At 45.5% G+C, this 27,860-nt stretch overlaps 1 protein-coding gene across 4 annotated transcripts in view; it reads left to right on the forward strand.

The window, feature by feature from the left end:
• Window positions 1–27,860, forward strand: part of Foxn3 (forkhead box N3) — a 379,981-nt gene that overhangs the window by 108,806 nt on the left and 243,315 nt on the right. For all 4 annotated transcript variants that reach the window (XM_077109127.1, XM_076849759.2, XM_076849763.2 and 1 more), the window contains exon 2: window positions 810–912. The gene's annotated coding sequence lies outside the window, so the exon portion shown is untranslated. The remainder of the gene's footprint in view (window positions 1–809; window positions 913–27,860) is intronic.

Raw genomic sequence — 27,860 nt, forward strand, 5'->3', positions numbered from 1 at the left:
AAGCTCTTGAGTGATGTCAATGCTGCTTCTTCAGGGATCACAGTTTGAGAATCACTGATCCAATGAATATGTTATTCCTAACATTCTCTTACTCATGATCGTAGGATAATACCATTCTTTTCATTGCAGAGTTTATTGATTTATCATCCTTGAAGCCTGGACCAAAAAAAACCAAAAAAACAAAAACAAAAAACAAAAAAAAAACCTTCCATCAGAAATTATCACACAATCTTTCTCTTGTACCAATTTTCTTATTTTGCAATGTATCAGTTAACAGTGGCTCAATCACTGCCGCCCATTCATTTAGCTCATCTCCAGGACTATAGCCAGAGTAATTGCATTTTACAATAGAGTTGAGGGTCGTTGACTTTGTACCTGTGTACATGGTTTACCAAGTAGACAGAGGCTGGTCCATGGGGTGGAGCACTGGTCTCCAATGCTTGTTGGTGCGTTGATGTCTTCCTTTGGATGGACGTGTGTTTCAGAAGCAGCTGTAGTGAGGGAAAATGATCTCACAGATGTCTCACTGGCAGTCATACCGAAATCAAATGATTTTACAATGTCTATGGCATGTATTTTCAAATTTCTGGGTCCTCTTATGCCCTATGAGGCAGTTTCAAAAACACTCCATCCTGAAAGCTTCAGTGCTTCAATAACTATCCAAGAAATAAAGAGGTTCTGTGGCAATTGACTTTTTCACTGAAGTGTGTCATTTTCCAGGGTCGGGCCACAGAGGACATCCATTGTGGTTGTGAGGGCTCTCTGCTCCTCTCCTCTAATTCTGTCTTCCTTTTCTTCCTCTCCACCAGCTTCTAGAAGCATCCTGTCATGATGATGGAGGCCCCTTCGTCCTTTCTGTGACGGGAGCTGGAGCGATGCTGACCTCGGTTTCCTGGACCCATTCGGACTCAGGTAATCACACTCTGCTTCCCTTCCCCGTTTCCGCACCTTACATGGGTTCACATCGAACAAACGAGACTCCAAAGCTATATCTAAATGCAAATGCAAAATTGATTGTTTCTCCATTCATTGGTATCTTCCCCTCCTCCCCTCAATCTTCTTAATGATCAGTTCATGCAGCTGATCAGACTGACAATGTGGTCAATCCAATTTAGGCATTAAGATGATTGAAAACACTGAATCACATCTTTACTTAAAATTCTGGTGTGTTTGTAGATGCACAAAGCAACTGAAACATCACTGGGAATTTTCATGTAGAAACTACTGTAGTGCCTCTAAATTATCTTCTTTCCCAGAATACTATGTTTAACTGTAGCAATCTTTCTAATGGTTTGTACCTTTTAGTTGCATTCAATAAGTATTATTGAATGTCTGTTGTGTGTTCTTGGGACAGATGAGGATAAAAAAAATAAAAGTACAGAGCTTGGGATATAGCTCAGTTGGTAGAGTGCCTGCTTCACGTGCACAAGGCCCTGGGTTCAATCCCCAGCAAAAAAAAAAAAAGTACAAGGCTGTTTCCTATCCTCAAGCAGCTCACAGTCTTACAGAAGACTCTCAACTTGATCATGAGAAAATGGCACCTGGTGGGGCTTAGCTTAGGGCAGCGCTGTGCACTAACTATCACCCACTGCTCCAGGGAATTGAGAGATTTCCAGGATTGGGGTTGAAATAATTAGGGAAGAAGTCATGGACCAGGGAGGACCTCAGTAGCTTTGTGGCTATGCATTTGGCCAGGCAGCTGGAGGAGGATGACATGGCACTTTGATGGGAGGACACCCTGTGGGCCTTGGTGGTGTCCCTGATCCTCTGCCTCAGCCAGAGCCAGACTCCCCTTTCAGGTCTGGGCCCCATAAGGATCCTGGAGTAGAGCCACTGGGGAGACCCACCTGGGGGGGCCTTGGCTGACAGTGTCTTTCGAGGGACAGTGGCCACTATGGCGTAGCTCTGGCTTGGCTTCTGCCTTGCTGGTCTTCTCTGCTCCTCTGAACCTGCCTACACCCTGCCTCTGCTTGTCTACCTGATTATTTGCTCTTCTCATGAACACCTGACTCCCTTCCTCCGGGTGCTGGGTGGCATGCCTGGCTTGGCAGGTCCCCGGGATGAACCACAGGCTGAGTGAGATCAGCACCTGGCACTCACCTGTGTGATTCTGAGCAGGGAAGTGGAGTTGGAGCGTAGACAGCATAAGCCAAGAACATGAGTTTGTACCTTGGGATGCAGAGTGTCTCTTGAAAGCTCTGAAATCCCAAAGTCAAGGAGGGTATCAAGGCCAAAGCTGGAACACAGTTTTATATGGGGAACCAGGTACATTGGTTAAGTTGGGGATGGAGCAGTAAATCCTGCCTACAACTGGCTCTTTTCCAGTGTTGCTTTTTGTCCATCTAGGTAAGGCAGTAGAGGCTTCTGCTGACCTGGGTTTTAAAGCTGCTACTGAGAGTGGTCAGCCAACATTCCTTCTCTTCCTGTCAGACTGTACTCTGACCACACTGCACCTTCCTGAGCATGCCCAAGAGCCCAAGCCCTCACTGCCTGGGGAGTGTGGCCTCCTGGAACCACATCCCTGGTCAGCAGCCAGCAGGCAGTGGAACAACTAGAATAACAACAGTATTTGTGCCCTCCTCCCCCTGAACTGATTGCCCCAGAGTCTTGCCACATCCCTTCTAAACCTGGGCCAGGGGTCAGTAAACTACATACAGTCCCTGGGCCAAGGATAGCCCTTGGCCTCTTGGTGCATGGCAGATAACCTAAGAAAGGTTTTTGCATTTCTAAATGCTTGGGGAAAAAAATTAAAAAGTACAAAACTAAAATTTTGTGCCTCATAAGAATTCTATGGAATTCAAATTTCAGCATCTAAAGTTTTATTGGAACACAGCTATGATCATTTATTTCTGAATAATCAATAGCCGCTTTTATATTACAATGACGGAATCGAATAGTTACAACAGAAACCATAAACTATCAGGCCTTTTACATAGGAAGTTCACTAACCTCTGGCCTGAGTAATTGTGTGCCATAAGCATTTGCAAAATTAGAGGTTGGGGACTTGTCTCCCATTAAGAAAACAGAATTGAACTAGGTATGGGGGCACACGTCTGTAATCCCAAAGAATCTCACATCTATAATCCTGTGAATCTCAGACCCAAGGATCAAAAGTTTGAGGCCAGCCTTGGCAACTTAAAGAGACCCTGACTTAAAATTTAAAAAAAAACAAAAGATCCTGGGGACATATCTCAGTGGTTCAATCCCCAGTACCACGAAGAAAATAAGGGGGGAAAAATGAAAAAAGGATTGAAGAATGAGGAGGATTAAAATAGAAAAGAGAGAAAGGGAGGGACTTTTAGAGTGATATTGGATATTGATCACACTCCAGTTGCATTTTTCCACTTATCTCTTAAACTTTCAATTAAGTTTAATCTATCATCGAGGCCACCTCATCTTAGGAACTCACATACACTGTCCGTCATATCTTTAAATGAGGCATCCAGGCTTCTTGGATTAACCTAGCAAGTGAGCCCCAAATGAAAACAGATCATATGCATTAGGCATTTTACTTTTTTTTTTTTAGGCACTGGATGTGAGCTATTTCATTTTAAACCAAATAAATATTTGGTTTTAAATCAAGTAATCATTGAAGGTTTACCATGAACAAGCTATGACATTTGAACTTGGCAACATTTTAACATTTTTCCCCACCCACTAGAATTTTATGATACTGCTGAATGAAAACTATGTTAAAAGTTGGAAAAATGAGTTCTAATCTTACTAACTGGCTGAGACAGGAAAGTTCCCAGGATCTTAGGATAGAAAGTATCTCCTAAATCTCAGGGGTTTAATACAACAAAATAGAAGCATGTTTTATTTTCTCTAGAATTAAGGAAGTAATGAAAAACTACTTTTTGAATATACAGAACTGAATTCATATACGCAAGTTCAAATCTGGCCAGGTTGACCTCAGCTTGCTGGGGAAGATATTGTCTGGAAAATCACCGTAAGTACCCAAGAGTTCTGGGTGCTTAACCACTGAACCACATCCCCAGCCATTTTTATATTTTATTTTGAGTAAGAGCCTTGCTGAATTGCTGAGGCTTGCTTTGAACTTGTCATCCTCCTGCCTCAGCCTCCAAAGCTGCTGGGATTACAGGCATGAGCCACCATGCCTGGCTGAGAGTTCTGATTTTGATAAGACTTTCTCATTCACCTTGCCTCAGACCTGGGAAATCTCAATGCTGTCTATCATCAGAGCATTTATGATACTACAAGCAGCTTAAAGCAAGTTTCTTAAACATTAATGAGCAAACAAAATCACATGGGGAATCTTGTTAAAATGCAGATTCTGATAGGAGGTCTGGATTGGTAATTGAGATTTTGCATTTCTGACAAGCTCCTAGGTGAGGCATTGGCCAGATACTATGACATACACATTGCTGGTTCCAGACAACATGTGGCAAGGGCTTAAGCTGCAAATGTGGTAACTGGATCAGCAGCATCACCATGGAAACTATGGTACAAGTTAGAGATGTGAGTTCTAATTGCATTAACTGGCTGATCCAGGGAAGGCTAGGGGATACAAGGTGAAAAGTACATCCCAAACCTCAGGGGATTAGCACAACCAATGAGTGGGCCACTTTCCCACTCCTTCTGAGTTGGGTTGTGTCACTGGTTGCCTTGCTCCAGCGTTTGGGGGCGGTAAGCCCCTTGCATCTTATGATAGCTATGTTTCTGAACGTGACTTCCTGGCTGCTACAACACGTGAAAAAAAAAAAAAAAAAAAGAGTCAAGAATTCACACCCATTCTTAAATGCTTTGGACCAAAATGGACTCAAGGGCTCTTCTACACCACATTCATTGACCAAGGCTGACTTTTTCTTTCTGTCCATTCCCATCACTCCTTACCCTGGCATGGACAAGGGCAGCTTGTTTTAAAACTGAGCACTGCATTTTACATGGAGAACAGATTTTAGTTGAAGTCTAGGATGGAGTAAAACCCTAGCCATTGAAAACCTGTCACGTGTTGAACTGTTGATCCAGACAGACGCTGTCCCCACACTAAGAAGCAGGAGAGATTGAGTTCAAGGGGTTTATTTACAACTCTTTATTTAAAAGAGAAAAGAAGGGGGCTGGGTTGTGTCTCAGTGGTAGAGTGCTTGCCTGGCATGTGTAAGGCTCTGGGTTCAATCCCTAGCACCACATAAAACTAAATAAACAAAATAAAGGTATTGTGTCCATCTACAACTAAAAATATTTTTAAGAGAGAGAGAGAGAGAGAGAGAGAGAAATGGAAAGAAAGAAAAATACCAACTACAACCAAAGAGCAAGGTGCCTGTAAAATAATATTAAACAAAAAAGCTATCTACTCGCAAGGCTATGTATTGTAATTTCCCTGGTTTCCAGCCCTTCTAATCAGTGTTCAAAACTGAACTCATGGAATCAAAGGGAGCAGTGGCTGGAAAATGAGCCAAACATAGTCATCTATTGCATTGCTTGCTTCAGGAAACAACCTCACCCTCCCCCCCCGAAAATTATACTTGTGGTTTCTAAATGTACAAAGAAAACGAAAGGAATTCCATTATAAAAGAAAGATTAGATGGAAATTTCTAATCCTGTCTCATAAACAATATAGGAATAACTTTAAAATATTCTGCTTTAAGCATGCATTTAATTTGTGCTCTGGGAACCAAATAATGTTGCCAAGATAAAACATTCTAATAATGATTTATGTAAATTTATTTGTACAAAGTAATGGTGTAGTTGCCTATAGCAAATTGCTTGGAATATGAAATGACATTTATGAGGTCTTCTTTTTTTTTTTCCCCCCTCCTCTGAATGAATACAATGGAGTAAATGAGATACACAGGAAAAAAGTGTTCAAAATGGAGTCTGATGCAGAGATAGCCGGACAGGTTACAGAGTGTGAGCAGTCAACAGACCCAGTTCAATATGGTTTCCTTTGAGGTTCTCATGATTTAAATCATTGTTAGACGACGGCGTCTTGGAAGGCTGGAACTCTATATTTCAGTGATCATGAACTGCTCTTTAAGAACAGCCAGTGTCATCTCCTGTTTTGATAGCCCTGACAGTTAGTTCCCTTTCAACATGGGGTATGAAGAAACCAGAGGTAATTGAAATAGGGCAATTAATCTCAGTTCCTAGTTACTTATTACTAAGGAAAGTTATGTCGGAGTCACAAATGGGGTTCAAATGTTGAAAAAACAAACCAAACCAAAGACTCCTGAAGACTGATTCATAGCCCTACAGGCATTTTCCTAGTTAGCAATTTTGATAATGCTCTAGTGTCTCCGGGAAATATTAATTAAATGGAGACCCCCACACCTGTAACAGAGAGAGCTTCTGGGTGCATACTTGGGCTTTATACATGACCACTGTAGCTTCCCATAATCTCTACTATGTGGGGAAGGTATGGCATGAACAACTTTGACTTAGCAAGTATTTAATTTTTCCACAAAGTATTTTTACCATCACACTTGGTTGTCACAATCATTTTTGTGATAAGAGTTTGTATTCTATATATCAGGAAATGAAGGGCCATAGAAGTCACAGAGTAACATATGGGAAGAGTAGGGGGATAGCTTCTACACCAGCATTTGTCCCACCATCCCAATTTCAGGAGACATGAGGTTTTTGTGAATCTGGAGAGCTGACTTTACTTAAAACAAGTTTAGAGGGGGTTTTTAAATTTTTTATTTTATTTTAATTAGGTATATATGACAGCAGAATGTATTTTGATTCATTGTATACAACTGCAGCACAACTTTTCATTTCTCTGATTATACATGATGTCGAGTCACCCCATATGAACAGTCACACATGTCCTTAGGGTATGACTTGGATAGGCAAAATTAATATTGTCAAATGGCCATACTACCCAAAGCGCTATACAGATTCAATGCAATGCCAATTAAAATTCCAACGCTATTCCTTATGGAAATAGAAAAACAATCATGGGAAAAGTAAGCTCGGAGTCTTAGTTCTCTGGGACCATTAGAAGTCGCACCCGCTGTCCCAGGAGTGTGTGTGTGTGGGGGGGTGGGTAGTGAATGGAGTGGAAGGACTTTGCAGTGGAATCCTCAGCTTCCTTGTGGCCAAGGGCTAAAGTCAAGAGGGGTGGAAAAACTACACAGGATTTTCAAGCTCAATGAAACCAACACTGACTTCCAGGTAAGGGGGTGGACTGGGTTTTCAGCAGCACCATAAAGCTCAGGGACTTCAAAAGCTATGGCTTTTTGCAGGGTTGGGTTCAATGAAGGGGCCCAAGACCCCCAGGAAGGGCTGTGGCTGCCAAAAGAGACCACCAGTCATGTTTTTAGTTCCCAGTTCTTCTGCCTCCTAGGCCTGATTTCTGAACCTCCATTTCCCCATCTGTAAAATAGGGACAATGATATATACTTTATAGAGGTGGAATGAGAATTAAGTAATTCTTATAAAGGTCTTGACACGGCACTTGGCAGATAGTAAGCACTCCTTCTGTGGTACTGCATGATCCAGACTAATGAGATTAAAATACATCTTTTTTTTTTAATATTTATTTTTTAGGGCTGGGGATGTGGCTCAAGTGGTAGCGCGCTCGCCTGGCATGCGTGCGGCCCGGGTTCGATTCTCAGTACCACGTACAAACAAAGATGTTGTGTCCGCCGATAACTAAAAAATAAATATTAAAAAGTTCTCTCTTTCTTTCTCTCTCTCTCTCTCACTCTCTCTTTATAAAAAAAAAAAAAAATATTTATTTTTTAGTTATCGGCGGACACAACATCTTTGTTTGTATGTGGTGCTGAGAATCGAACCCGAGCCGCACGCATGCGAGGCGAGCGCGCTACCACTTGAGCCACATCCCCAGCCCAAAATATATCTTTAGTTTAACTGAAAATTGATTAAAAGATCAACTGGTCTAAGGCAGTTGTTTCTGTGCACCAAAAGATAGCAAGGTAAAAATGAGAATTAATTTACTTGTTCATTCAACAAACAGCGGGAGGTGTTGAAGACCCTTTGTAAACTGTTTATAAGGGATGCAGAGGCCAGATAGTCTGTTCTTGAGGGATAGGGCGCTTGTCTGATTAGTTGATGTCTGTCTCAGGGTTTTCCCCTCCCATTGTTCTCTTCAATGTTATTATGATTGACATAACAAAAATTGAGTAGATGCCCATTGACACATGGCAAATGGGCACCATGCAGCCACTTTAATATACATGTTCTTTGTCTTCCAAGAATTCAGAAATTAAGCTCTTCTAAATCCTTGTTTGTTGCTGCAAGCCCTGGTCCTGGCACAGAGCTGGTAGTCATTCTGGCTAATTGGAAATTTGGTTTGAGATGGATGGATGGATGGATAAAAAGTCTAGTCTTTGACTCCTTCTGCTGCTTCTGCCTGCACAAGAAAGCATTCTCATTCTTTGCAGATGTGTTCTTGGCCCTTGTAGGCAGGCCTCAAGGCTGAGAGTGTGAACACACCCTTTTGGTAGAAATCATCTCCATTAGAAGCATATATACTTCTTATCAAGGATTGAAATGAATCCTATGTAGAATGTGTTGATTTTTTTTTTTTTCGAGATGGCTATATAACACCTTAGAAAAGGTGTTTCACATAAATTCTCTGAAAGAAGATAAGGAAATGTAAAGCATTCTCAGGTGAAAGGAGAAATAAGTACTAATTTTCAGATGGGGATCCAGGGCATTGCTCAGTCGTCGAATGCTTGCCTGGCATGCACAAGGCCCTGGGTTTGATCCCCAGTGTCCCCAACCCCCACCCCTACAGATTGGGAATCCATTCTGTTCAATTTCAGAATTTCCTAGATACCCAGGAGCCCTTGTATGGAAGGCAGAGGGAGTTCCAAGGTGCCCTGCTTGAGCTGCTGGCTAACTGTACAGACATCCAAGATAAGTGTTTGAAAACAGTTTTTCCCTAATCTAAGGCAACATGAAAAAAATAAACTCAAGATAGTGAGTGCAGTATCATTACCGGGCAAAATAAAAAATTGGAATTTGTACACCTGACCCCAAACTACAGTCATGTGCCACATTAACAGTGTTTTGATCAGTAACATTCAATGAATCAATGTCCCATGAGATTATTATGGAGCTGAAAAATTCCTATTGCTTAGCATTTTTACTATACCAAATTTTCTTTGTTTAGATATGTTTAAATACAGAAACACCATTATGCTAAAGATGCCTAAAGTATTCAGTGTGTTAACATGCTCTGTAAGTCTGTAGCTTAGGAGCCACAGCTATACAGTAGACTTACCGTGTGGTTGGTGCTACCATCTGGGTTTGTGTAAGTACACTCTGTGATGTTCACACAAGGACAATAGTCTAATGAATATATCACTGTCATAATGTAACTGTATTTTTGAAATCCTGTTGCAGTGTGAAATCAAGATCTGGGTACACTTGGGCTCTCTTACCTCTTCTCTTGGGTGCCATTCACCCCTCCTTCTCTAACCTCCCTACTGGCTCTTTCTACCCGTTAGCAGAGGTCCAAAGCCTGTGGGTTATCCTTCTTATTAAAAAGAAGATTAGCAAGCATTAGACACATACCAGCAATTAAGACTTTCCCCCTGGTTTACAAAGGGGAGAATGCATTGGAAAAGATGAGCAGGCGTCTGTTGATAGCACTCTGGGTTAAGAATGTTGATTCACACATTATCTCCTGAGGGAATCTGATGGTAGGCTTCCTTGCCGTGGACAATGTGATATCCAGCCAACTGACCAGCATGATGCCATTCACATGTGGATTTCTGTGTCACACTGATTTTACTGTCATTCTGGTGTGTGCATACAAACACCCAGAATGGATATTTGAGCATTAACCTGGGTCTGAGTCATGTAGATTCAAACTCATAACTGCTCAGTGTTCCAACAGTGGTAGCATGGAATTAGTGCAAGTGAGAGCATCTGGGTGTAGCAGGATGGAATTAGGATCTGAGAAACTACTGGAAGTCAGAGCAGGGACCTCTTCCAGGGAGTCTGAAGAGGAAGGGCTATTTCAAAGTTGATAACTCCTGCAAGAGCGCAAACTTCAAGTTGGTCTACTTAATAAGACAAATCTGTCATGAAGGAGAGAGGACTTTGGAAAGGGCATATCACTCCAAAGCCCAGGCAAATGACCTCTGAACAGTTGGACTTTAAACAAACACTGGGGCCCTAGGACAAGATGTGTTTGTTTCTGAGATGAACATATCTGATAGCTAGCAGTGTGCTCCTGTTCCTATCATGTTATTCCTGCTGGGAGCAAAGGAACCTTACCTGCCTTTGACTCCCCCATGCCCCACGACTACCAGAGGATACATTACCTTGCAGTGACACACAAGTGAATAAAAAGAGGCAGGGAATTGTCATAATGGCATAGGAGGATCTGAATTACTTACCAATTAGAATTTAACCAGTTTCCCCTGTGATTACCTTGATCCAGTGAATGGACAGAATTTTTTTCCTGAACCAGTTGGGTAAACTGGTACACTCAGGCACTAAGTTAGGTGGGAGGACTGTATTGTATGATTCTTGAATGCTCCATCAGAGGCTCTCTTGGGTGAATAAGGGAATTGCCTGCTCACTGCTCATTTAGAGTGGCACCGGCTCTGTCATAGGTAGGTAGCTAGCAGCTACCACATGAAAGTAACTGAAATGTTAGTTATGATAATTTATTGCTGTCTATATAGATTATGTAAGGCATCTGGAAATATACAGACCTATGTATGCATGTATGTATGTATAAACAAGTAAATTAGGTCATTCATAGGATTTCTTGTCTCCTTATGATATAGATATACCTTAATTACCACTGTGATATACCAGTTCTATTTTTATACTGTTCAGTCTCCACTTCTTTCTTAGTTCTTCTACCTGGGACACAAATATAGCCCCTGGACGTCTATGTGCTTAACTGAACAAAAAATGTCAACAAGCTGCTATTTATTTTATTAAACAGCTTGAGCAGAGATGTTTGGTCTGATTGCCGGAAATTGTTAGCTTATCACTGAACTGCCCTGATGATTCTTATTATTCAATTTGCATTGCTTACAATAATAATTATTACTCCATAAAAGACCATGATGCTTTTATTTGTACAGTGCTTTCATTAATAATTTAATTGATGATTACATCCAAGTGGTTCTGCCACATATACATCAAGGAACCTAGAAACTGGCCCTGGGAACCTTGGGTAATCAGAATGCAGACGTCAGTTATAAGGCTTGGGGTAAGAATGGGGTGGGTGGTAGGAAGGACATTTGGCCATGACATTCAGTTGGGGTGTGTGTGTGTGTGTGTGTGTGTGTGTGTGTGGTACTGAGGAGTAAACCCAGGGGTACTCTACCACTGAATTACATCCTCAGCTCTTTTAAAAAATTTTATTTTGAGACACAGTCTTGCTAAGTTGCCCAGTCTGGCCTTGAACTTGTGGCCTTCCTACCTCATCTTCTTGAGTTGATGGGATTACATATGAGCACCCCATGCCTGGCCCCCAGCTGGTTATTTACATCCCCTCCCCCATATTTATTACTGAACATTTTATTGATTCACTGGTTGTGACTCTGATCTGGTAGTTTTAACCTAAGAAACTAGATCTTGGTATAGTTATTTCGGTCACTAAAATGGCTAGGTTGGTACTGATTTATAAGTGAAAAAAGTAATAATGGCTAAAACAATAAATCTGACCTGAAATGATTGAATCAGTGGGTTCGAGTAAATAGCCTCTGTCCGTGGGGCCTGTTCTGCAGAATGATGAAGGTTTTATCGGCTTAGCTGATTCTCCCAGCAGCATCGCAGCTGTGTGAGACGTATATGTTTCAATATATCTTGCTATAGAAAAACTTACCTTGTGGATTTTTTGAGCATAGGGCAGCACTACAAGTTTTGTCCTAACCTTACGCTTAATATATTATGTAAAATGATGAATTGAAATGTACCTTTAAAAGCACGAGATAATGGGGTTGAACCTGACTCTGGTGGGTGTCAAGCAAATAGAAGATTTCCAGGTGGTCAACCCAGCCTGACTTCCAGGGGGATGAACACACCTGTTGGTTAAGATTGTCATGGAGGAAACTTTTCATATCAGATGGGCATTTGTGAAAAGGATGGCCTTCTGCTTACTGGGGACAATGTTTTTGGAGTGGGTTTTGCTGGCTGGCCTTTGCACCTGGCAACATATTCACTGGGCTCAGGAAAGGAATCAGGGGTAAATTAACCTCAGAGAGGGGTTATGGGGATGGCTATAGAGTTCCTTTCATAATTTACCTTCCAGAAAGGGGTTTGCCTTCTCATAATTAAAAATCACATCTACACCTTAAAAAAAAAATAGCTGAGTTCCTGAGATAGGGGAACTCTATAGGTGTACAAACTATTTTAATTTAATAATCAAATATTAATTACTAATTTGGAAGAAGAAAGTCACTTCTTGGTGCCCAAGTTGTGTGTCTGTGCCACTCAAGCTTGACTGGGTTATGGGATAACAGACAATCTCCAAAACTCGGTGACATAAAATAATGACGTTTTAATTCTTGTTTGTTGTCCCTACCTGTTGGAGGTTGGCTGGGGACTGTGCCCTTGTTATCCTTGTTCTCATCCCTGAATGGAGGCAGATGGGACATTCCCACCCCGGTGACTGACGGAAAGGAGATCATGGTGAAAAGCAAGGACTGGTTCCTAAAGCTGTCCACTAGTGACAGGTTTTATAGGCCAGTGCCAGTCACATGAAGGTAGGTGGGGAAGTGTAATATAACTGGAGAGACCTGAAATATTTATGGTGTCTTCAGTATCTGCCTTTGATGTTAGAGATAGAACTCTAGCAACCTAGCTCGGCTGAGGCAATCGAGAACTGAGGAGAGAATTTCTTGCATCCACCTGAGGAAGATGGAGCCGTCTCTTAAAGTAGGGGTGCTTCATCTCATTAGTGCCATCCTTCTAGGGGCTGGGCCTGGGCTCTAGCCCACCCCAATCTCCATTTCACACTCAGGTATCAGCCACCGAGCCAGGCCTTCAGCATGCTTGTTATGCACACAACAAGGGGAGTCCTCCTGTCCCCCCTTCCTGGTCAGCCAAGTGGCCACTTCCAAGCTCCGCCTGGACAGGAATTCTGAAATGGCCACCGTTTCTTGGTTTCCCTTTCTTGGTGTTCACCAGTTTTTGAACTGATGTGTTACATTTCATTTTTCTTAAATGTGTTCCTTCTTGCAAGGACAAGCCCTGGTTGATTTGGGGATCAATCCCTGCTTACAGTTGACTGGGATGGAAGGTGCTTTTCATTCACGATGATCAGAGAAGCTGCTGTTTTCCTTGCTTCCGTTTTTTTCTTTTTTGGAGGTGCAGGGGTTGAATCCGGGGCTCCTGGGTGCTAGGCAAGCGCTCTGCCACACGGTCGGGCCCCCCATGCTGGCTCCCGCCTGGTCTCTGTTTGCCCGTGTCTCCACCACGCTGCTCCCCATCGCTGGCCCAGCGCCTCCTTGTTTAGAACAAGATACTTGGGCCTGGACTTGCGATGTTGGCATAACAAGTTCCATCAGGATCTTAGTTATAGTCCTCATGGCCCAAAAAGGAATTTTTGTCCGGACAAGAGGGCCTGGCAGTGCCAGCAAATCCAGCCATTTGGAATAGAGCCACGAGTTGGGTAGGAATAAAAAGTGTCTCAGCGGACAAAGCAGTTATCTCCAAATCCTAGCACTAAACCTGTGTCCATCCTTACTTCTTTCTGTGTCTGGACACAGCCATGCCTCTGATTAGCTCCCCCCAACCCTGTGTTGGGGATGGAACCCAGGTTCCCGCACCTGCTAAACAGGCACTGTACCACTGAGCTACACCCCCGCTTTAACTGTTTTCTGGATCCCCCTTTTCTTTCCTGCCCCTCCCCAGCGTTGGGGATGGAACCCAGGACCTTGTGCATGCCAGGCAAGCACTCTGTCACCAAGCTACTCCCTTGGCCCCCTGGTCCTCCTTTATAGATGAGAACACTGAGGCATAAAGAGGTTAAATAATTTGCCGAAAGCCTCAAAACTACAAATGGTAAAACAGACTTCTAGGGTTCTGGGCCTGGGGAGATAATCAATGCCTATGGTGGCAGCAGTGAGATAAGGGACAAGGTTGAGCTGTATTTAATGTTCTCGTTTGTGACAAAGTAGTAGAGAAATATGTCATAATTGTAGGACAGTTCCCTGATTCAAAGCAGCCAGTTTTGTGTTGGATTCTAGTGCGTGCTGAGAAATTCTGCCAAGTGGGGTGGCGGGGCCTGATTCTGCCAGGCGGGGGAGCTGCTGCAGTCCGGGTTAGCTGGGGTACGCGCAGGCGATTATGAAATGCATCTTTGCACAATCGAGATGAAAACCTGATTCTGCCTGTGTCAGGATGATCACTTTGGTCCTGGTGTGCGTGGTGCCGGTGGACAGCCTCAGACAGGGGCAGGCCTTGCCTGCGTCACTAAGGATCCTGCTTCCTGCAGTCCTCAGCCATCCGCCCTTTGTGGTGTACTTTATAGTTGACATTGTCATGCGCACAACATCCTGTGCTCAAAATCATCCTTCAGGCCAGGCAGATGTGGGTGCTGCCATGGCTGATATGGTTTGTCCCTCCAAAACTCGTGCTGAGATTTAATTGCCACTGTGGCAGTGTCGGGAGGTGGGTCCTGTAGGAGAGGATTAGCTAGTTAGGAGGGACTCACGCCTTTCTCTCAGGAGTTATCACCCAGGAGAGCAGGTTTTTATCAGGTGAGTCCTCCCCTCGTGTTTGGCCTCTTCTGCACACACTTCCTTGCCCTTTGACCTTCCACCATGTTATCACACCATTGCCAGTTGCCACTGCTCTGTCCTTAGACTGCCCAGCCTTCAGAACCATGAGTCAAGATGACTCTCTGTTCTTAATAAACTCCCCAGCCACAGGTATTCTGATAGCAAGAGAAAGCAGACTGAAGCAGGTGCGGATTCCATCCTGTAGGTGGAGACAGCGAGACTTAGAGGGATTTATCTGAGGTCTCTTACCAATGGGTGGGGAGCCCGGGTCCATTCCCTCAGGTAGAGGGTGGTCTCGCTCACCCTCATGCTACCTTGTGAATTTCTGCCTTGCTCATGCATTAGTGATGGACGTAGGGGACAGAAGTTCATTCACTGAAGCGGATCCTTTCACTGCGCTAAGGAGCTTTGTTTCCCAGTTAAAGAAGTCCAGGGTCCCAGAAAGGGTAGAGGAGGAATGGAAATGTATGAACCAGGTTATCACACGAACCACTTGGCTCTGAGACTGGACAGAGACAGGGGTAAGAAGAACAAGAGGAAAACAGTCTTGAGCCACAGGCAGTTTGGGGACAAAGCTTTCCTTATCTGCTGTCTGTAGGCAGGAACCTTCTCTTCAGGGAAGCCCCTCAGCCCTGCTTCCTGGACCAAGGGTGTGGCTGAGACTCCCCTGTTCTTGGGATTGCTGGTCTCGGGGGAGGTACTCAACCTAACCTAGGCAGCCAAGTGCCCCACAGCCCACCCAGTGAGGAAAGAGGCAGGGGTTGGCGAAGGCGTCCAGCTCTCCTCCTGATGCTTGGGTCTGGATGTCCTACCGTGGTCCCCAACAGGAGACTGACCACTGCTTTGTCTGCACTAGCAAGGTTAGGCATTAGCCCCTTAGGGGACCCCTGGGTCTCTGTTTTTCTCACGTAAATTAAACAACTCACAATCTCATTCATAATGTAAAGAGGTTCAAATAAGAATAGACTACTGCCTTTTCCCCCCTGTTTGTCTCCACTGTAAATTTTGAGAAGCCCCCTACTCTGGTTTTGCATCCGGGTATGCTGGCAGAGTGTCTTGGGAAGGCATTTGACAACGTCTGCCAAAATCTATGATGCCCAGAACCAGTACGTTCATCCTTAGAAATACATCCTGTGCATTCTTTCACCAAAATATTAAAAACTGGTGAATAAGGACATCTTGTATTGTTTATAATAGTGACAGCAAATGGATACAGCCTCAATTTCCATCCCCAGGGGACAGTTTCAATGCACACATGATGTATCTTGGCACACTGGGAAGCATTTCAACATGACGATATGGGAAAGGCACAAAGACGAACAGTAACAGATAATTGCAGTCATAGTCATTGAGCACCATCTCCGTTCTAAGAAATTTATGTTTTGTCTTAGTCAGCTTTCCATTACTGTGAGAAATGCCTAGGATAACAATCTTAGAAAGAGCAAAGGTTTACTTCGGCTCACAATTGTGAAGGCTTCAGACCACAGTGAGTTGGCCCTGTTCCTTCTGGACTTGTGACGAAGCAGCCTATCATGGTGGGGACATGTGGCAGAAAGGTCTTTCACCTCATAGGAGGGAAGTGGAAAGAGGGACAGGAAGGGGCTGGTCCCAGTTTTCCCCTTCAAGGGCACATCCCTAGTGATGTCACTTTCTTCTGTAAGTCACCTCTTAAAAATTCCACCACCTCCCACTTCTTTCCTTTTATGTCCCCTCCTGCTGTTTTGCCTTTTTTTTTTTTTTTAAATAATATTTACATTATGTAGTCTGATTAGGTGGTTGAATTAGGGGCTAGGATACTTTTTCTTTTCATTTTTCTATATTTAAAAAAGTGTCAAGGAAATAATTGTGTGTCTAAGTAGAAAATGTGGACATAACCCTCTCAGGGAGCCCCCTCCACATTAGAGGTTTTGCGGTTGTATTTATGGAGCATGGAGCCTTTCCCGTTTCCATGATGTGTAATGAAACCATGTTCCCGGTGTGGGACGCTGCCGGCAGGTGGTAGTAGACTTGACAGAGCAGGTGCTGCCCTTGGGCCTCACCTTCTCTGCTGGAAGCTGGCTTTTCTCCCTGGACCAGCCCTCACTCTCTTCCCCAGTGGAGTCCCTGTCCAGGCAGGTGAGAGTCACTGGGAGGGGCGTGCGGGACACTGACGCCTCTGCCTGGCAGGCCCTGGCAGGCTCCAGCAGCCCCACCCTCAGCTGGGCCTTTCTGAGTTCATGATTGTCATGTTCACGAACAGCGATGTGCACCGACGGTGAACACCAACACTCGTCAGGCATGGTGCTGTCATCCAGGTGGGGTCTGAGTGCATCCCAAGGGCCCCCATGCGGGAAGCTGTGTCCTCAGTGTGGCAGTGTTGGGAGGCAGTGGGACCTTTAAGAGTGGAGGCTATGGGCTGGGGATGTGGCTCAAGCGGTAGCGCGCTCACCTGGCATGCGTGCGGCCCGGGTTCGATCCTCAGCACCACATACAAACAAAGATGTTGTGGTGTCTGCCAAATACTAAAAAATAAATATTAAAAAATTCTCTCTCTCTCTCCCTCTCTCTTTAAAAAAAAAAAAAAAGAGAGAGTGGAGGCTAGTGAAAGGTCACTGGGGGTGCCACCCTCAGAAAGAATTAATTCTCGTGGGACTCTGGTTAGTTCTGGCAAAAGGGTTGTCGCTAAACAGCAAGCCTGGCCTCTTCCTGTCACATTGTGTAATCTCTCCCTCTCACTCACACTCCTGCCATAATGCCATTTTTCGTGAGGTGACTCAGCCCAGGGGTCCCTTACCCCTGGTACCATGCCTTTGAACCTCCAGAACTGTGAGCTAAATAATCCTCCTCTTTTCTTTAGTAAGGATCTAGCTTCAGGTACTGCATTATACCAGTGAGGAGTCCTCTAAACCACACTGTGATTGCCTCTTTACGCCCAAGCACTGTAGTTACTGTTTCATTAAGTGAGGGTTCAGATGTTCCTCTTTCTTCCGCCTGGGTTGTGCAGTAATGAAACCCTGTGCACCCACCATCTTTTATGCCCCAGGGGATCAGCCTGGTGACTAGAACAGTAATTGAACTGAGAAAACCCCCACAGGAAGGGAAAAACTCAAAAGATATGGTCGACTCTTAGACCACGGCCCCAGGCCCTCTGTAAGAGGGTTTGCTTTGATTCTGGGTCTTGCATCTTGGTATCTCTCACCGAGATCTGTGCATACCTCTGTTATACCTCTTGCCACAACGGGCTGTAACTGCTGTCATGGGTGGTGTCCTCACTATCTGTGGGATCCTGGTTGGCGAGTTCTGACTTCTTCTCCCCAGTTGAAGTACCTGGAACTGGCCCTCAATTAGGACTGCATCATGTTTCTAACACAGGTAAGGTCAGTGTGCGTGAGCAAAGCCATGGTCTGAGCAGTCAAGAAACACTGGACAGGAACCTGCATAAAAACCGTCTTCCCTGTGCTGGCCATGGATCAAAGAGAGGTGCAAAGGAAAAACAAATGGCGCTTCATTTTAGTTTAACACTCCAGCCCTGGAGCAGGGGTGTTGTGTCCTGGGCTCCAGAGGCTGAGGCTCAAGTGGATGCCCCCGGGGATGATGGCTTTGGGGTTTACACTCTCTGCTCTGAAGAACTGAGGGCTATGGGAATAACTTGGATCCAGCACACTTGGCTCAAGAAACCCGTTATGGGTAAGAAGAGAGGGCTTCAAACTGGCCCGACCTGCAGCTCTCTGGAGAGAAATGGGGCAGGGGCAGGGTAGGTGGGGTGGTTATGAATCTTTTCTTTTAAACATGTTCTCCTAGAATTTCCCAATAACATGCTAAATATCTTCTCCAACAGTTAGGTGGCAGGGGGCAAGATGAAGGAATACGTCCCCCACCATTTTTGGAGTACTGGGGATTGAATCCAGGGCATCAAACATGTGAGTCAGGTACTTTTCCATTGAGTTACATCCCCAGCCCAGAACGTGCCCCTTTTGAGATGGATATGATAACATTATTTCACGTCCCTTAGTATCTTAATCTGATGCATTTGACCTTGGATATCAATAAGGAAGAGGGGGAACTTGGTTCTATGTGATCAAAGAACTCAACGGAGTGTCCCTTCCTACAACCAAGATGTTTTCCCCTAAGGCAGATCCGGCTTCCTCCTCAAAGTCCATTTTTTTTTTTGGATGAATTTAAAATAATCTTCCAGACTTTCTTCCATCCAACAAAAAATCAGAGCTTCCTACTGGATAGTCAGGAACAGTTATCAAGGCAAAAGTCAATATTTACAAATCTTATTCTAGTAGCCACAGAGCTAGTTATTTAGAGTGGTAGCTCACATGTGTATCAGGGTGACCGCCTTTTCGCTGCCATGACCCCGTGCCCAGCGCTGCTCCCGACAGGTCTCCAGCGTCCTAAGGATGCTGATACCCAGAGAGGTCCCAGATACCCTTCCTCCAGCTTCCCCAGTGATGACCTCTTAGCAGGAGACTGACATTGGTGCAATACTATTAACTGGACCAGGGGTCCATCTGGAGGTCTTGACCAGTTTTAACGTGGATATCTCTTCATCTCGTTAAACAGTCTGCTCATTGTTTCAGGAATGTCTGATTTATTTATTCCACGAATATTAACTGACTACCTACTACGTAGGTAGCGGTTCTGGAGAGCCTGGGGTGGAGAATTATGGTGCAGACAGAGGGCACTGTGGGAGCTCGGAGACTGGTCACGGAAAGCTATCCAGAAAGGGGTGAGTTGAGTCAGCCAGTGAGGTATGGAGATGGGAAAGGATGGCCCATTCAGAAATGCCAAAGGAGAGGAGGGAATGAAGACAGCCAGGACTGGTAATCAGGCCACAAGGGCCCCGGGTGCCAGGCTGATGCCTTTTGTGGATTCCTCATCGCCCAGCCAAGGTAGGAATTTGTAGAATGATTGACTGATTGATAGTTCTACTTCATTCATTTTCTGCATGCTCCAGTCTTTTATTTTATTTTACCTTATTTTATTTTATTTGTGAGTACCAGGGATTGAACTCAGGGGCACTCAACCACTGAGCCCCATCCCCATCCCTATTTTGTACTTTTGTTTAGAGACAGGGTCTCAGTGAGTTGCTTAGCGCCTTGCTGTTGCTGAGGCTGGCTTTGAACTCACGATCCTCCGGCTTCAACCTCCCGAACCATCGGGATGACAGGCATGTGCCACTGAGCCCCACTTCGTGCTCCAGTCTTTTTGAGCAATGCCTACTATGTGCAGATCTGACCTAGGAGCGATCCCTGCGTGCAGCCCTCCAATGTCCTCCTCCAGGCAGAGCAAGAACAAAAAGAAGCAACAACAGGGCGCCTGCTCTCCGTGCGCTCCCACAAACCTGTGTTTTGCCGCAAAGTGCCTGTGTTTGCATATCATTGGCATTTGTTAGACATGGAAAAACTAGTGTGGGATGCTATTTAGATGTTTCCTTCAAGTTTTCTGAAGAGGGAGTGGGATTTCTGTTCGTTGCTGGATCCCACATAGATTCAACAGCTCCCATCCACCAAAAAAGGAATGCACGCTTTTAATCGAAGCCCTTAGTATTCGACTCTGACCTTTTGAGAATGTCATTTTGGGGTAGCAGCCTGTTAGACACGCCTGCAAGGCTTCACTGATGTTCAGGGAAAAGGTGTAACTAGGATGTCCCTGTCTTTTTAGAACAAAAGGCAAGAAGCAGAATGTCTCCCCCCTCCTCCCCATGGAGGAGTCAGTCTCCTGGCTTTTTAGAGAAAGGAAGGTGAAGGGTGGCATCTAGATACGTGTGCTGTGCAGCCAGAGCTGCCAGAGACACATCTGGGCGTTCTCCAGCAGCTGCTGGGCAAAGTTTCCATTGTCTGCCCCAGTGCTGCTCCAGGGCTGACCACCTGAGTTGCTGTCATCCGATCCAGATGTGTGCCTCAAAGTCACCCTGCCGCCCGGAGCTATTCCTCAGACTTCCGGCACCCAACATGAGAATATAGGTCTCCGAAAGGGACTTTGGGGCTGGGAGCCGTGGCACACGCCTGTAATTCCAGCGGCTCAGGGAGCTGAGGCAAGAGGATCATGAGTTCAAAGCCAGCCTCAGCAACAGCAAGGCGTTAAGCAACTCACTGAGACCCTGTCTCTAAATAAAAATACAAAATAGGGCTGGAGATGGTTGAGTGCCCCTGAGTTCAAACCCTGGTACCCCACCTATGCCCCCCCTAAAAAAAAGAAAAGGACTCTGTTGTCCAGGCAGTTAGTTCCCTTCCTAGCAGTGTTCTGGGTTTCCTGATTCGTGTGACTGACTTGCCTTCTAAACCCAGGTAGCACTTGCCAAGACAAGAGGAGCATGAAAGCTGTGGCCCTTGGGAGGAGAATGGGTGTGCTCCGGCCACCCCACAGCCTCTTCCATGTGTCATCCTCCCCGCCATGTTGGATGGACAGGAAGTGAATCCATTAGCAAATACTCACTTTCCACAGCTGCCTGGACAGGGCTGTGTGACTGTGTCCCCAACTTGCCGCACATCCTAGATCAAGTCCTTTAACCTTGCTGGCCCTCATTCTTCCACCTGTAAAGTAACGGCTATGAGATAGATGACCCGGAAGGTTTCTCTAATGCCTACATACTGTCATGGTACAGGAAAGGCTTGTGTTTGGTTGTGGATTTAAAATTCACGGGCTGGGGATGTGGCTCAAGCGGTAGCGCGCTTGCCTGGCATTCACGGGGCACTGGGTTTGATCCTCAGCACCACATAAAAATAAAATAAAGATGTTATGTCCACTGAAAATTTAAAAATAAATATTAAAAATTCTCTCTCTCTCTCTCTTTAAAAAAAATATTTAAAATTCACTCTGATTCTAAGGACCCTTGTTATGACCCACCTCCCTGGTGCACTGCGAAGAGATAGCGTCATGGGCTGGGATAAAGCTCACTGTGAAGTGCTTGCTTAGCATGAGTGAGGCCCTGGCTTCGACCCCCAGGACTAAAAAAAAAAAAAAAAAAAAAAGATAGTGTGAACTTTAGTATAACCCTTTCTTTTCTTAATACGTTTTGTTGTTGATGATGGACCTTTATTTTATTATTTATATGCTCTGCTGAGACTCAAGCCCAGGGCCTCACACATGCTAGGCAAGTGCTCCACCACTGAGCCACCATCCCAGCTCCTAGGATTGCCCTTTCCGAGATTTCTCAAGACTATTGCTCTGCAGGAGCAACAGTGTCATAATATTGTCATTTTAAGTCATTACAAGACCATTTCACATTGTCCTGTTTCTCTTTAAAGGACGCAGCCTGTACAGCGCCAATGCACAACCCTATTCAGGAAGCCAGCTAATGGTTAGTGATTCAGAGGACTGAGTTACCCTCCAAGTAGGGACGCATCAGCTTATGAGCCTTCTTACTAGAGCAGAGGAGGGCGTAAGCTGTGGGGAGTCACTTTTTCTAGGCTCTTTGGATGGTGTGCGGATGAATTTGTTTTCTTTTGTCCTTTTCTACTCAGCAAATATCGACTTTGACTCTTGGCTGTGAGAGGCGCTGGACCCAGCGTGGCTAATCTTTAGTTAAGCACTTTATCTTCTCCAGGGCTAGATCAGCCAAAACTGGTGGCTGCAGTCCTTGACTGGGACCAGTGGGGGGTCTTGGTTGCTGAGGCTCACATGGAACCAGCAGAGAGGACTCCTCACCCAACACCAGTGGCCAGCAGAGCTGGGGGGCAGGGGGGCAGCTGGATAACTTTTGGTCATGGCTTGTTTTCAGGCTGAGCAGGGTTGCACTTGAAACCCAGAGTACTCACCAGCCTTGTAGCCACGCTCCCTGTTGCTGTTCATGTCCCCACTGAGCACAGAAGGAAGGGGGTCATCTTCCTGAGGACTGCGTGGTCAAACACTGAAAGGACACCACGGTGGCCACGGTTTACCTGCAAGCTGAGTGTGGGGGAGGACAATGTGCTAATCCCAGGAAAAGAAGTCCTTCAACAGCTAGTCCAAGGTGCACAGGAGGGCGGCTCCAGTGTCTGTCTCCAAAAGCCTGACAGTGGGTTTCTAACCCAGGCTTAAGGCAAGGGGGGCTGAGCCTGTGAGGCCCAGAGAGAGCCCCCCCCCCCTTCAGGCCAGGGGAAGCTCTTCAGAAGACCAGAGACAAAGAAAATGACAGCTTTTTCTTAAAGGGGAAAAGCCCTGGAGGGGTGGGTAGTGGAAGCAATAGGAACCACTCTTCCCTCATCTGATGTTGGCCATTCTGCCTCCCGCCCTCCAGGTCTCCCTCTCTGACTTCAGGAGTCCTGTTCAGGCAGGACCGATTTCCTGACTTAGCTCCACAACCCTCTAGAAACCACCCACACCCACTCCCAAATTCCCATCAAAATGGAAAACCATGAGAAAGAGAGTCCTCACGGAGAAGATTCTTCCTGGTAGGGTTTCTGTCTGTGGGCCAATTTACGCCCCTCCTGGCCCACACAGCGAGAGCATCATGGTCGCCTGATTCTTTCCACCCTTCCCCAGCGAGGTGCTCTTGTTCCCCATTTCCCGGATGAGAACACTGGGGTTTCAAATGGTGAAATAACTTGCCCCAGCTCATGCAGTAAGAATGATACAGCCAGGAGTTGGCGTTGAGCACCTGACTGCAGGTTGCATGCTGGCAGTTTGGGTGCCATATTGGATTTCCCTAAGAAAACAGGCTGAGCTATCCGGCAGCTGAATCTGAGCTAAACCTCAATGGGTTTGATCCAGGAGTGAACCAGAATGGCTGCACACCCCTTTGCAGGAACTGCATGATGGTCTCTGGAAACAAGGGACCAATGCATAATGTGCATAAGGCATTCTGAAAGAGAGATAGGAGAACCACTGGGTTTGAAGAAGAGACTGGGGCCAGGCGTGTCGCTCAGGGGTAGAATGCTTGCATAGAATGCGTGAGGCCCTGGTTCCCATCTTTAGTATCATAAAAAAAATTAAATAAATCAACAAAAATATTTTTATTTAAAAGAAGAAAAGAGGCTATTGCAATGTTGATTATTAACTAGTAGTTTCTAAAGGGCGAGTTGTAGACTTGAATTGTGCAACTTTATGTGATTAGAGGACAGGCATGACCCCAGGGTGAGTTTGAGTTGTTAGTAATGGCAATAAAATTTAGGTCCCATTTTGTGAGAACCTGCTGGAATCCAGGCAACTCCTGAAGGACGTTTCCCTTACTTTATCCCCACATTTCCCCAAACCCTGGAAGGCGGTGGTTGTGAGTCTGCTTTTGCAGATAATAAAGCAAGGCTCAATCCCATTTTTCGTCTATTCATTCCAAAGCTACAGAGCACCTACTATGTTCCAGACATTGTTCTCATTGCTGGGGATGCCATGGGGAATAAGGTAAATGAGGTCTCTATTTTCTGGCATTTATACCAGGCACCGGTGGCCTGCCAGAGGCTGGGATGCCCATTTAAATTAGGAGAGTGGGAAGCACTGGACCCATGACATAGTATGACAGCCTTGAACCTGCAGGGCACAGAGCCTCTTTAGTGGTTAGGATTTAATCAGGCATGTCACTATAGAGATTTGGATCTTTTAAGGGGGTTTCATTATTTCTTAGTATTTGTTGAAGGGATGTTATGGCAGAAGATCCAGAATGGGGCAGTTCGGGATTTGAAAATTGAAGTTTTTAAGACTCAGCTGACGTGGGAACAGGCTGCAGAGGCTGGGCTGTCTTCTGGATATCCTGGTGGTCTGGGCTCCTTGTTGTCTTTCCCTACACCCACCCAGCCCCCCCCCCCCAAGCCCCAGGAGAGGTAGAACTCGCTGTGGGTGCATCTCACACAGCTGCCCTTCCTCCAGCCCCACACTCAGCCTCACCCCACAGTGGACTTGTGAGGCACCAGCCTGCTCTTTGGAGGTAGCTTAACATCTCTGCCCTGCCCTTTAGATGGTGGTAGCCCCTGCCCTGTGACCCCAGCCCAACTCGTCCCCAAGTGACAAACCATCGCTCTCCAGGTGACAGCCTCTGACATGGGCTGTGCTTCCGGCTGCATCAGAACCCTTTTCTCTCTCTGCTCCATTGACTCTGCACCAACTTCGGATGATACTAGTGGGTCTTTCTTCAATTCTTGCTTCTCCAACCTCCTGGCCTCAGGCCCTGTCTCGCCCTCCAGTACTGCAGCAGCATCGGGAGGCCTCCCTTCAAGATTTGATCTCCCCGATGAGAACCCTAGGACCCTTGCCCTGCTGACACCACTGACTCACTCACTGTCCTGCATTCTGACCAGGACACAGGGTGCCTCAAGCACAGAATATCTTTAGTGTCGGGTATTTGGAGAGTTGGGATTTTGAGCCATTTATCAATGGAATTCCTGGAATTACATTCACAGGCCACAACCAGGACTCTCTAGAACATATAAAACCAAACCCCAACTCCTTCTCCAGGAGACGATAAGGGCAAAGAATTCCCTTGGGCCAGGAATGGGGTTTCTGGATAATTAAGCTGTGGGAAGATGGAGAAGTTCATATTTTTCCTTTATTGTTTAATATTAAAAATAATGATGATAATATTAAAAGCTGGCTACAGTGGTACATGCTTGTAAACTTGTGACTCCTGGAGGCTGAAGCAGGAGGATCACAAATTTGAGGTCAGCCTCAGAAACTTGGTGAGATCCACAGCAACTTAGCAAGACCTCTCTCAAAATTAAAAAGGACTGGGGATGTAGCTCAGTGGTCAAGGACCTCTGAGTTCAATCCTCCCCAAATAAAGAAATGTTAAAATAATAACATTAAAATCCTAGACAATGTAGAATGACTTATGATGGAAAAAACGGTCCTTTTTTTTTTTTTTTTTTGAGTACCAGGGATTGAACTCAGGGTCACTTGGCCACTGAGCCACATCCCCAGACCGATTTTGTATATTTTATTTAGAGACAGGGTCTCACTGAATTGCTTAGTGCCTCTCTTTTGCTGAGGCTGGCTTTGAACTTGCGATCCTCCTGCCTCAGCCTCCTGAGCCACTGGGATGACAGGCATGGGCCACCACACCTGGCTAACTGACCCCTTTTTGAGAGACAGGGAACTCCTTCCAGTTTTCTGACATTACAATGCTAAAATAATCCTTTGGACATATGTATTTTTGCCCTTCTGTGTCTTTGTCAGCTTGCACCCAAGCCACTAAGACAAACAAAACCCCATAAACACCACCAAAATACATACATAATACTAAAATTCTGTAGACCCAGTGGCTTAGACAAATGTCCCACCTCCAAATGCCAACACCCTGGGGGGCTAGGGCTTCACTTAGGAATTTTGGGGAACCCAGACTATTCACTGAGTAGGTCTGTAAGGGAAATGTCTGGATGAAAGCTAGTGGGCATTTTAAGTTTTAATAAATATGGCCAAATATGTCTCTGGAAATGATGAGACTCACTAAATACTCCCATCAGTACTGAACAAGAGTGACTCTTTACATCTTTACCTACTCTGGGTTTTACCCATCTTTTAAATCTTGCTGCTAAGTATTTTTTATTAATATTTATTTTTTAGTTTTTTAGGGGGACACAGTATCTTTATTTTATTTTTATGTGGTGCTGAGGCTCGAACCCAGTGCCTCATGCATGCTAGGTGAGCACTCTACCACTGAGCCACGACCTCAGGCCTGCTGCTAAGTATTTTTAAACAGACAACATTATATTATATCTGGTACAATTTAAGTTCATTTAAAAACATTTGTTAGAAGGCTGGGGATATAGCTCAGTTGGTAGAGTGCCTGCCTTGCAATCACAAAGCCCTGGGTTCAATCCCCAGTACCCTCACACACACACACACACACACACACACACACACACACACACACAATTGTTAGCTGGACATGGTGGTGCACACCTGTAATTCCAGCAGCTGGAGGGGAGGCTGAGGCAGGAGGATTATGGGTTCAAAGCCAGCCTCAGCAATTTAGCAAGACCCTAAGCACCTCAGCAAGACACTGTCACTAAATAAAATATAAAAAATGGCTGCGCTGGGGATGTGGCTCAGTGGTCGAATGCTCCTGGGTCAATCCCCAGTCCAAAAAAATCGCCCCCCCCCCAAAAAATGTTTGTTACCTCAGCCAGGCATGGTGGTACATATCTATAATCCCAGTTTTAGGAGGCTGAGGCAGGAAGATCACGAGTTCAAGTTCAGTCTCAGCAACTTAGTGAGCAGCTGTCTCAAAAAAAATGTGAGGCAGGGCCCTGGAATGTAGCTGGGTGATAAGAATGCCTGGGTTCCATCCACTGTACTTAAAAAAAAGTTTGTTATCTCTTATCCCGGGTGCAAAGAGTCTCAAGGTGCAACGGTTGCATTTTAGATAGGCATTGCTGGAAACCATTTTTTTTTTTTTTAATATTTGTGGGGATTTTTGAAACTCGAAACTATAGTCAACCTTTTCCCAGTGTTTTCCTGTTGGAGAGGTTTGTTTCTGTGCACACAGGCCATTCCATGGGGGTGCGTCGGTCTCCGTGAGGGGAACAGCTGAATCTAAGGACCATCTTCCTGGGAGCCGGGTGAGGACACTTCCTGAAGCTGGCTGATGGCAGCTCAGCTCCCTTCCAAACAGGCTTCCCCAGCAGGCTGGAGAAGGCACATTTCCTCACCCAGATGGCTGACCAACCTGGCCACCTGGCATCCGTGCTGCTCCTGCGAGGGCCGCGATGGTCTCCGTGGTGCTTGTTCCTGCCCCCCCCTGGAATGCCGGAGACAGGGAGGTGGCTGGGGAGGGAGGCTTTCTGCTGCCATTCCACGCAGGTGTGAGTCAAGCCAACGTGGACAGTCCATCTTCCCTTGGAAGGTCATCCATAAGGGGTATCCACGGTTTCAAAACAAAATTAGGAAGACGCAAGATCGTCTCTAGGGAAGACGGGCAGTGGCCTCCTTTTTCTGAGTGTCCTTGGCCTGGCCTTTCTGCCTTTCTTTCCTTCCTGCCTCTTTGGGGCACAATGTACACTAACCCTAATGCCAAGGCTAAGATCCTGGGGCCCAGAGCTCCCTCCAGTCTGGGCTAGGAAATGACCCTGGCCCAGTCATTTATACACTAGTATGAATGGATGACACTAGTTTTTGACCCTAGAAAATAGGGGGAGAGGGTTGAACTTTGGGTAGGAGCTTCTATCTTTTGGGGGGCGGGGATTGGTACTAGGGACTGAACCCAGGAGGGGCATTTTACCACTGATCTGTGTCCCAGCTCCTCCCCCACCCCCTTTTTGGAGACACTCACCTTGAATTTGT

The sequence above is a fragment of the Callospermophilus lateralis genome, chromosome 3, assembly GCF_048772815.1.
Source record: "Callospermophilus lateralis isolate mCalLat2 chromosome 3, mCalLat2.hap1, whole genome shotgun sequence".
NCBI classification, from domain to species: domain Eukaryota; kingdom Metazoa; phylum Chordata; class Mammalia; order Rodentia; family Sciuridae; genus Callospermophilus; species Callospermophilus lateralis.